The sequence below is a fragment of a genome, unplaced genomic scaffold (genome assembly GCF_019419815.1).
Source record: "Pyrus x bretschneideri cultivar Hongxiangsu unplaced genomic scaffold, Pyrus_bretschneideri_v1 Contig334, whole genome shotgun sequence".
Classification (NCBI taxonomy): Eukaryota; Viridiplantae; Streptophyta; class Magnoliopsida; order Rosales; family Rosaceae; genus Pyrus; species Pyrus x bretschneideri.
The window spans coordinates 19,027-31,349 of record NW_025999651.1 but is presented as its reverse complement, the minus strand read 5'-3'; the positions used below and the strand labels follow the sequence as shown (position 1 = coordinate 31,349).

At 34.5% G+C, this 12,323-nt stretch overlaps 1 long non-coding RNA gene across 1 annotated transcript; it reads right to left on the bottom strand.

The window, feature by feature from the left end:
- Positions 1–392: 392 nt before the first annotated feature.
- Positions 393–3,665, bottom strand: LOC125480522. The gene is made up of 5 exons (XR_007260872.1): positions 2,532–3,665; positions 2,304–2,397; positions 2,093–2,137; positions 1,492–1,969; positions 393–1,334 (listed from the first exon to the last, which is right to left on the bottom strand). It is a non-coding gene; the product is annotated as an uncharacterized LOC125480522 (long non-coding RNA).
- Positions 3,666–12,323: the final 8,658 nt, after the last annotated feature.

The window sequence follows — 12,323 nt, the reverse complement described above, 5'->3', positions numbered from 1 at the left end:
GGAGACATCCTAATCCGTCTAAATTAGTTGGACCATATGCATATGTTAGTATAATGTATCAGATACTTTTTTAATATAGATATTAATATTTTCTCCTAAAATGGAGGAGAAGTTATTCCGTTCTTGTTGTTTTATTTGTTTTTTTTCCCCAACATAACAAATTTGAATTTCTCTGTTTAATATCTCTCTCCTAAAATAGAAAGCAGTTATTCACCTTGTGGCCTTTTTTTCACTTCTTTTATGCTAGGTTATACAAAGTAATTCTATGCTGTATCATTCACTTTTGAGAGGCTTTACTAAAAAACAAAGAACAGCAATTAAGTATTTTATATTTCTTATGAGCAATCACATAAATTCCAAGTTATTCAATACATTCATAAAATAACATGAAACACATTTGACATTTAGATCATACAAAACTGACACCTCAGAATATGCGAAAAGAATTATCACTTTCTTACATAATAGGCTGAAAAGAGTAACTCTAAATTACTTACCTCTATTACGAAAATGTTACAATGGCAGAGAAAAAGGCCCCAAAAAATGAAGACCCACAACTCCTGGAATAAAAAATAAAACCAAATGACACATTCAAACCACCAATCTAAACAACACGCATAAAAAAGGAACTCACAAACAAAACCCATGTAAACACAGAGAACGAATCCAAAAGAGAACCCAAGACATGAAGAAAGTTAGAAAACTCTCACAATTAAAATAAAAAAAGTTGAATAGCTCATTACCATTAATAAATCAATAACCAAATAACAAAATTTTGCATTCTTTAATTTGTTCGAAATTAATTTCATCTTCGTCTTATTTCAAATCTGATAAAATCCCCAAAGCACAAAAAAAAGTAGCTAACTATTTTTTATACCCTGTAAACAACGATATGCATCTTAACCCATTTAACATATTCATAAAATAACATCAAACACATTTATGCATCAGACCATATAGAAGTGAAGTCTCACAACATTCATAATTCCCCTGTTTTCATAAATTAACCACAAAACAGGAGAAGATTATTAGTCTTTGTTCTTGGAATTTTTTCATAAGTGGTAGAAACAAATTTGAAACACCCAAATTAGAAAATATGAAACGAAAACATGAAATGATTTCCGCAGGACCTTTTCTCTGCAAAACCTACAAACCACGTTTACTTCAGTTACATAATCAGAAAAAAAAAATAATTATATTAACTAATCTGGGTTAAAATCACACCTCAGGCTGCAAGTAGAATCAAAACCTTGGAATTTCAAATTCACTGACCTTAAACACACAGGTCTTCGCAGGCTCCTAAGAACAGTCACAAACTCGAAAAACCCAATCTCCTGAAATCGAAAACAAAACCAAATTAACCATCATCACCTATAATCTGAAGCTACAAAACAAAATTCCCAAAATCACAACCAAAAAATTTGAACAAAAAACCCATTTAAAATCCAAATTTACACTCGCAAGCACATTACATTCAAAGCAGACAATTACCCAAATCAAATCGACAGCAGGAGATGCAATCTTTTATGGGCTTCAAATTTTCTTCAAACCGAGACCAAATTCGCTATTCTTCAGGAAGAGAGCGTTGCTGTTTGTAACCCCCGATGAAAAGATCTAAACAAATTTGACTAACAGTAAACAAATTAGATTTATTCAAAAACCAAAATCAGATGCCAAAAATCCATAAAATTAAAAGAATTAAAATATGGGTTTTATTAATCGGGTAGTGAATCACTACAATACCACGAATGATGCTGAGAACTAAATCAAACAACAGTAAAAATTAAACCCTACTTTTTTTTTTAATTCGAAAAAAGAAAGTGGGTAATGATTTTTATTCACAAACCTCTCTAACCCAATGAAGGGCGCTCCTATCAAGTCCTTCAGTGAACATATCTCTTCTGGGTTCATCGATCTGGAAAATGTATCCTTGCCAAAACTGAAAGAATTTCAAAGCAGTTCTTTCTACCTGAAAGAATTTAAAACGCCCAAGATCAGATTTTACATTTTACAATAAAATAAAAACCCAAAAATTATCAAATTATAGAAAACCAAACCAAATTTAAAGAAAATGCGCGGGAGAGAGACTTACCGATTTGTGTACATTCTTAGCATGCAAATGGGTGAGAACTGAAACCTGTAGAGAGGGAAAAGATCAACTACAAAAACAGACAGAAAAGAGAGGGGGAGGGAAAAAATGTAAGAACAACTCTGAAATCAACACACAGCCCCCGCAGAGAGAGAGAGAGAGAGAGAGAGAGAGAGAGAGAGAGAGCTCTTAGGACATAAACTTAACATTTTACCTGCAAGCCCACTTTCTACGATAACAACACCAAATCATTGTATCCCTTCATACATATAACATGATGCTTCACCTTGACCCAGTGACCAATGAGGCTGGGCAATAACACGTATATATTAGAGAAAATTATACAATAGGTTATAGAGAAAATGAAGGAAAAACATACACTGGTTGTACATTGAAAGCAATCATTACAACCCCTGGCTCTAAATCATTGAAGAAGAAATACCTGCAGTAGTTTGGAAGCGCGAAACTCCATGCAGAAAGTAGATTAACGTGGGTCAACTGCATCTTCATGGTGCCAAGAAAACAACCACAATGGCATTGCTATTCATAGGAATATGGAACATTACATAACACTCCTTTGTACAATATACGAACTGTTAAGGACTGATTCAGTCAATTTTGAACCAAAAGAAAAAATCCAAAACAAAAAGCATTATTAAAAATTCAAGGACACCGTAAAACCGTAAACGTTGAGCAAATGAATGAACGTGCACTTCTGTACCCCGATCCTTCGTCATGAATTTGCAAGATAAAAAAGGATAACCAAAACAAAAATCAAAAGGAATTATTAACTTATGAATTCAGAAGTAAACCTAAATTAAAAAAAAAATCCAAAACCACCGCTCCATTTTTGTATTGAAAATTCATTTACTCCTCTTGAAAGCTTCTAGTCAAGTTTATGAGGCCACGTTGTTGGAATTTTGTACCCATTTTTTTTCTGACGGTTTATTTCCTCTTTATAACCATTCCGCTCTGTTTGCAAAGCCAGAGACGTAGAGGAAATACTGATGTGGGAGTGGGAAGTTGGGGGGGGGGGGGGGGGGGAGGATTTGGGAAGCAATGCTATGCGTGCAAAGGAAACGTGGAGGTTTGAATCCCATGTTCAATGTTTTTCTCTTTTATTTATATGTGAGGTAGTTGTATTTATCATTTATTTTTCTTTTTTATTTTCTATTTCTATTTTATCATTTTATGACTTTTTTTTATTTGGACAATTCTATCCCTTATCAAATTTCTTTATAATTTATTCCATGAGTTGGGTTTTTTTGTTTGAGGGGCTTTTACGTCCAATTATTTTTGGTGAAGCCTTGAGATACCAAAACTCACTTCTGGCTTTCTAATATTAGAGATGAATAATCTAAAACTACATTAATGAAATTTTCTTTATCTATCAAAAGAGTATGAAGAAATTCTTTATCTACCATCACAATAGAAAAGTTAAGAATAGAAGTGTAATTTTACAAAACAAAATTTTCCTTTTTTGTTTTAAACCTCAACTACATTTAAGTTTATCATCTCTAATTTAAAAAAAAAAAAAATTAACAGTCTATCTCCCTCTCTCATCACTCTCACGTTCTCTCTCACTCTATTCATCTCTCCTTCAATTTTAACAACTAAAGCAAAAAAATTCACACTTTGTGTGTGGGCATGTACTAGTGTAATTTAACTAAATAAAATTAACAATAAAATCGTTTAAATTATTAATCTTTATTTGAGAATTAATTATACAAAAAAAAACATTTAAAATTGGAGATAGTTAATCTTCTGAGACCATCTCCAACTCTTGGATTAAAACCTAATATTTTTATCCCAAAAAATTTAGGTTTTAACTCAGAAACAACTTTTCTACTTCAACTCTTGTGAGTTAAAATTTTAGCCCAGATTTTAAGGAATGAATTTAGGCTAATTTTTTTTTTTTTCGTAAAGTAACTTTTTTTAAAGAAAAATTATGTAGACTATCATAGTTTAATTTTATGAACATTTAAGCTAAACTTATTTAGATTCCGACAAATATTGAAAAATCACTAACTGACACCATGAAACTTGTGAAACACTATGAAAGAATATGAAAGACATAAAAGCACTTTTTTTTAATTACTTTAGTCGTTAGATTTAAATTTGGACCGATATATCCTTTTTTTTTTAATTATTAGATTTGATCATATTAGATTTTAGCTGTTGGATTCAATAAATTTATAAATATAAAATGAAAAAAAGTACACATATATGGTGGGCCAGCCCCAATAACCCAGAGAATCTTGGGCTAAATTTGCACTATAAATGAGTTTTGCGTTAAAACTCATATTTGTTCCAAGGGTTAGAGCAAGTTGAGGTAAGTTTAGAACATAAAATTTGAGAGTTGGTCTAAATGCATCAAATAAATGGACAATTTATTACGAATATAATACTTTGTACTTATACTATTTTTTTAGTACAAAATAATAGAAACAGAAATTGGTACTTACACTATTAATTTGTTATATACATTTGACCGATAAAAATAATTTTTAGATTAAAATATATTTTTTTGTAGTTTAAGAAATTAAGATGCTTGATTATGAAATTTATATTCTCAGCCCAAGGGGGAAGGAGATCATTTAATAACGAGAAATGCAAGTATTATTCTTTTAAAATTTATAAAATGCTACTTAATCTTATGTTGTCCCAATCATACGCGCAATATCCAACGTGTCTAGAAACGCGTGCAGTCATTGGGCGACGTGCGTCGGTGTAAACAAGAAGCTTCTGGAATTGGACAACGATTGTCTGCCCTCTCACTTAAGATGCCTTTCTGTGTTCTTCTGTTTTGTGTGATCACAGTTAAATCATGCTAATATTTTATATTATTTTTTTATAAAATTAATAAGAAAAAATAAATAGTAATATAAAATATTAATATAATTTAACCGCGATTACATAAATAGAAGAAGACGAAAGAGCACCAAAAAGATACTAGAAATGAAAGGACAGACAATTCTTGTCCTCTGAAAACTATGACGATTAGTGAAGGACTAGGCGGACTAGACGACCAGCTAGAGACATGACAAGTTCGTAAGTTCTGTCTGACGTGAAGTACTTGTTTTCGGTCACGTGACTACTCGTGACCAATGCTTACTTTATGGCAAAGAGATCTTTTGCGGGGAAGTGTCGGTGTGTGAGTGTGTGGTCGTGGACTGCCAAAAATAAAATATTTAGAAAACTTCCTAAATTTTATAGTTACCGATTAAAAAGAATAGGTTTAAATTCTGTTTACTATCATAAAATTTTATAAATTTTAACATTTAATATATCAAGTTTTTTTTTTCTCAAATCATACTTAAAGTAGTGTTAATTTTAAAATAGTTTCAATTAAACTGTTAAATCTGTAATTAATTGATAACGCTTATATGGACAATGGCATCCCATATCATTAAGGGAAAAAAAAAAAAAGAAAAAAAAGCGTCTTCTCCCTCCCTCGTCCCCGCATCCTCTCCCTCCCTCCCCCTCCCTCCCTCATCCTTCACACCCTCTCCCTCCCTTCTCTCCTCCTTCCTCCCTTATCCCTCCATTCTCTCATCTGCACCAACCGACCATGTCGCGGTTCTCGATCTCACCAAGTTTCCATCTTTCAATTCTCTTCAAGCTGAAGTTTAATCGTTTTTTTGCACGCTACCAAGAACAAAAATTCACCAACAGATTTATCCCACCAAAGAAATCAAACCCAACAAAAAACAAATAAAAACCAAAAAATAATTCAAGAAAAAGTAAAATAAAACCCAACCTGATCGAATCCCACCAAAAAAATGAAATCCCACCAAAGAAATCAAACCCAACCTGATCGAGTACAGCTCTGAGAAAATGGTGCGCTACAAAAGAAAAGCACATCGGGTTGGATCTGGATGCCGTCGACATCGATCTCAAGAGCAAACAAAAGAAGAGCACATGGGTCAATAAACACCCAACCTTTTCAATTACGCTACAAAAGAAACCCTTTGGAGGTACTGTGATGGCGAGAGAGAGAGGACATCAACAGGAACCACGTCGTGTTGGATCTGGATGCCGTCGACATCGATCTCAAGAGCGGCAATCTGGTGAACTCGTGGATCGAGTACGACGGGTCGAGTCAGGTCATCAATGTCTCGGTTTCGTACTCGAACCTGAAACCCAAAGACCCGGGTTGCAGAAGAGATAAGGGAGGGAGAGGGTGCGAGGGGATGATGCAGAAGAGAGAAGGGAGGGAGAAGACGGTTTTGTTCTTTTATTTTTTAACCCCTTCTGAAAAAAGAAAAAAAAAATCCACGTGGATCCCTTAGTGACAGTGACCTTCAATCATTGTCCACATAAACGTTATATCATCAATTAACGACAGACTTAATAGTTTGATTAACATATGTATAAGACTATTTCAAAATTAACACTTTAGGTATGACCTGGGACGAAAAAAACTTAATATATTAAATGTTGAAAACTACGAAACATGAGGATAGTAAACAGTCTTTTGCCCAAAAAAATAACCATAGAAATTAAATGATATGCATACTTATAAAAAAAAAAGTATCCAATTTTAATTTAGAATCAATCTTGTCACTTAGTACTACGATTTCATGATATTCCTCTTCACTTGTAAGTGAGAGGTTTTAGGTTCGAATCTCGTGGATGGCGAATTCGATAACTAATTGGGTTGTTTATTATGTAGCTTAACCGAACTCTCCATCCCTATAGTGTAAAATATATCTTGTACTAAAAAAAAGAAAATTAGAATCAATCCAATTTATAGAAATTTTCTAGATAGATTCAAAGTTTGGATAAGAGGATCCTCTCCGGATCCTATTTTTGAGGATCTACGAGATTTTTGAATCGTGTCTGTTTATCATATATTGTGTGACTAGTTTTCATCAGGTATTGTTTATGTTTAATTTTAAATAAAAATATTTAAAATAATTTATGACCGCATGATGTATGATAAACAAACATAATTTGATGATCTCCAGTATTCTCATAAAGAGGATTCGAAGAGGATCCTCCTCATTCAACTATTATATATATATTAGGATTATATGTAGGTGAGTCTTTAAAAAAAATATCAAAATTTGGTTGTATGAAATTACATTTATGCTCCATATTTTTTTATTCATGTTCTGCTTTAATTAGAGGGTTAAGCTGATAATTTCATGAAGTTTTAGTTGACAATGAATGTTTTATTAATTAGTAGAGATTAGATATTCTTTATAAATAAATAGTCATCATAAGAAAAACTTTATTCAAACCTATTTGTTTTATCTAGAGCTGGACATTTAAAAAAAAAAACTAACCGCACCAGCGGCTTGGTTTGGTTTGGTTTTTTTATTTTTTATTTTATTTTATTTTTTGTTTTTGAATTTTTGGCGATTAAACCTAACCGCACCGACCTTAATCGGTCCCCAAAATTCTTAGGATGTGGTTAACCAAATTGATCCACACATATTTAATTTTATTTTTTAATTGTAATTAACACGTGTAGTAACATAAATGGTTAGTTATTTACGAGTTAGTGATAGGCAATTGTTATGGCGGGCGTGTAACTGCGGTTATTTACCCATAACCATTTAAGCTCTTACTCGAATAACCGTTTACTTGTTGGGTAATTGTATAAATGGTTATACCTATATTCATAACCGTTTATAAACAGTTAACCATACACATAACCGCGTATACATTTAACCATAACCGTGTATCCGTTTTTAACTTGTTTATCATTTTTTACCCATTTACCCTTTTCTTACTCGTCTACATGTTTTTTCTAACAACTTTAAAATTAAAATAGAAATTTGTCATAATTTTCTTTTTTCTGACACTAAAACACCGTTATAGGCACATTTAACATGCATTTCTCTATTTTAATCTTCTAAGTACAAAAAAATACTTATACATATTATTGTATCATTGATGAAAAATGTTATGATTACCGTATGCTCATGTCATGCAAATCGTTCTTGTTACGAAACTTGTGTGGTTGGCAATTGATTAATATCATAAGAAGAAGAGAAAATAAAACAAATACTGAGGCATCAAAATAAGAATTAGTGGATCCATGAAAATAAATTAGGAAGCAGCTTGGGACTTTGGCCTGGATATTAGTCAGCAGCACCATAAACAATTGCTTCTCCTTCCTCAATTATTTACCACATATCAGAGCAATCGAAACCTCTATTCCAATTAATCCAAAATAAAAATCATTGAATTAGGAACCAGCATTGCTTCTCCCTAAGTCGCTGACGACTGTTACTCCTTCTATTCTATCCCTTCTCTTTCTTCTCTTCCCACTTCAAAGCTTGAGAATAATATGAAGCACCATACTCTGTTGGTGTCAGCCTAGGAACCATCATCAAACATGGCTTCTCACTATTCTGTTAGACGAAGTCAACGTGAAGCTGTTATCATTGCACCTTGAGGAGTTTGATTTAGTTCAAACTCTTATCCTTTCAGCCATTCTTAGTTTATAGGATTTGTTTTTCAAACATCTGTTGTGATCTAAGCTGTGCATGTAATCTTTATAGCTTTCTGTTTGTACTTTTAAACTTTGAAAAGTTCCTTGTATCTGGGGTTTTCAAACCTATGCTGTAACCTTGAGATTAATATAAATACATGCATCCCAGTATTGATGGGGGTATGCAATTGAAGTGAAACCCTCAGCATACTTAAGTTTTACATGGTATTGAGCCTTATTGTCTAACGACTAGATCCAATTTTTTTTCCACGCTTCAATGGCTGAAAACAATGCTAACTCTTCCAATCCCACCCCCTATCACCAATCCCACGAACTCTACCACCAATCCGTTTCATCCCTTTTCCACTGTTGTGAACATTAAGCTTGGCCAAACCAACTACCCACTGTGGTTGGCCCAAATTCTCCCAATTCTCAAGAGTAGAGATCTGATGGGGTATGTGGATGGTACTTTGGTGTGCCTTCTTAAGAACTTGCCTGGTGTGACCACTGTGAATCTTACGTACATTGCGTGGGTTCAATAGGATCAGACAATCCTCAGTTAGATAAATGGCTCCTTGATTGCCTCTGTACTCTTTGTCCTGGCAAGTAAGAGTACTGCTCGAGCCACTTAGAAGCTTTGGAGTAGAGGTATGCCTCCACCTCACAAATTAGAATTTTGTTTTTGAGAAATGAGTTGTTGCAGACGAAAAAGGGTGATTTCTCTGTCACAGATTATCTGGATCACATGAATGCCATCGTCGATAACCTTGCCCTAGCGGGGCAACCAGTGAATGATGATGAACTCATGCAGATTGTGTTGAACAATCTCAGACCTACCTTTGAAATGACGGTAAGTGCTGCTCAAGCTTGGGATTCACCTGTAACTTATCCCACTTTTGATGCATTCTATTGACTACTGAGGGCAAAATGATGGACCAAAATCCACCTGTTAACACCTTTGTTTCTGCTTGAGGCTAGGGTGGAGAGCGCTTACGTGGAATTGGGAGAGGTGCATCCCCGTCCAATCGTGGACTTCCTTCCAATCAACGAGGATACAATCCTCGCAACAACAACAACCAGCATGACCAGCCAGCTAATGGTGAGAGATCTTCTTGTCCAGGTAAGTTTATTATTTGCCAAATTTGTGGCAAACCAGGTCATCCTGCTCTTGATTGCTACCAAATGATGAATGTTGTTTATAAAGGTTGGATTCCTACCAAGAGGCTCACAACAATGTCCTCATCACATATCACCTTGAATAAGCAACCGAATGGTACCTGGCTACTTGACACAGGTGCTAATGCTCATATCACTCCTGAAATTCAAAATTTGGTCAATCTCAAAGAGTACAATGGTAATGATACTATTGGAGGTGTAAATAATGACTCTTGCATCCCTATCTCTCACGTTGGTTCAAATCAACTACATACTAAAACTTGCTCATTTGATTTACGTAATATCCTTCACTGTCCCACTGCTTCCTAAGATATAATATCTGCCCATAGGTGCACTTTAGACAACCATTGCTACCTACTAATTTTCCCTTATTTTTTCCTTGTTAGGGACCTCAAGACCCGGAAGATGCTTTTCCGAGGGAGATGTGAAACTGGGTTATACCTATCTCCAAGTGGCAGTGGACAACTCAAGTATCCAATTTCAGCCTTTGTAGGGATTCCGTGTTCAGTCCAGAAATGGCATGCTCGGCTTGGTGATCCTGCCAATTCAATAATTAAGTTTTTAGTTTCAAATAAATAGTTACCAATTCATGGTACCACTAATGCAAGCTTTTGTGAGTCATGTCCCTTAGGAAAAAGGACTAGGTTACCTTTCAAAGTGTCTCAGTCTGTTTCTCAATTTCCCTTGCAAATTTTGCACTCGGATGTGTGGTTTTCCCCAATTATTTCTAATGAAGGTTTTCGTTATTATGTGTTGTTTGTGGATGATTATTCTCATTACTCTTGAATTTTTCCCATGAAAAACAATAGTGAAGTCTTTGAAATTTTTTGTAAAATTCAAGGCTAGTGTCAAAAATAGATTTAATCTTTCAATTAAAACCCTCCAATGTGATGAAGGTGGAGGGTATAAAAGTCATGCTCTTTTAGAAGTTTCTCACTACAAATGGAATTTCACAACGTTTTTCATGCCCTAAACATCCTGAACAAAATGGAATTGCAGAACGAAAACATCGACATATTGTTGAAACAAGCGTAGTTATACTTTCTCAATCCCACATACCTAATAAATTTTGGTTGGATGCACGTTCTACTGCAACATATTTGATAAATATGCTGCCAACTAAAATTTTATCCAATGTGTCACCTTATGAGAAATTGTTTCGACAAAAACCAAAGTATGACATGTTAAAATTTTTTGGATGTCGATGCTTTCCATGGTTAGTGCCCTACACACAAAATAAACTTCAACCTAAATCAAAAGCTTGTATTTTCTTAGGCTATTCACTGAATCATCAAGGCTACAAATGCTTGGACTTGTCCACGATACGAATTTACTTGTCTCGCCATGTCCTATTCGATGAGGACTCTTTCCCTTTTAAGGGACTCACATCTTCTTCAGAAAACGTCAATACCATAGGTAACTTTCACTCCCCTGAGTTGTTATTTGCATTTGATTTGCCTACTTGTCCTACCTTGCCTCAACCACTTACTTCTCCACTTGCCGTGCAACTTGCCAACCAACAAACTAATAACACCTCTATCGCCACAAACCCCACACAGTTACAACATGACCTAAACTCTACCTTCGACTTACCACGTCCTAATCTTGAAACACAAATGTTGTCCTCTTCCATACAACAACTTTTCTTCAAATTATTGAATTCCCAAACCCTTCAGCATATTTTTGAAGTACTCCATAAACATGTTTCGCCTTATTTTTTCTAGCTTGACAAAAGAGAACTGAGTCATCCACAAAGAAAACATGGGAAAAGGGCTTGGCTAAATGATTGACAGTCATCCCCTGAATGTGCCTAACCATATTCTCATTTTGGATTAAGGTGGAAAGACCTTATGCACAAATGAAAAATAGAAATGATGATAAAAAGGTCCCCTTGACGAAGTCCCTTACATGGTGTGATATAACCCATGGCCTCCCCATTTATAACCACATTGTATGAAACTGTTTGCACACACTCTATCATCCATTGACAGAAAATATCATCAAATCCCAATTTGTGCAACATAGCATTCAAAAATGGCCATTTAACATGGTCATAGGCTTTAGCTATATCCAATTTTAGCGCCATGAAATTGATACGTTCATCATTCCCTTGCTTCATGGAGTGTAGCAATTAATAGATTGCCTGTATATTATCCAAAATTTGCCTCCTTGCCACAAATGCTAATTGATTTTGGCTAATTCATGAAATTGATACCTTCATCATTCCCTTGCTTTAACCATACCTAACATCACACCACCCACCGTTTCCCAATGATGACAAAAATACCCGACATTAAACCCATCTGGACACGGTGATTTAGTTGGATGCATTTGGTAGATAGCATTCTCAATCTTGGCATCAGTCATAGGAGCAATCAACACATTATTATCATCATTCCTACCCTACTCGGCACACTTGATTGAATCTCCATAAAAGTAGTGCATCTAGTTGTGGAAAATAATGACTGAAAGTACTAAACTGCTATACGTTGAATACGCTGCCAGTCCATACACCAAGTTCCGTCCTCATTTTCTAAGTATGAAAAAATCTTGTATTTTTATAACCTTCTTGCAACCACTGCACTCTAGACTTTGTACACCAATAAATTTCTT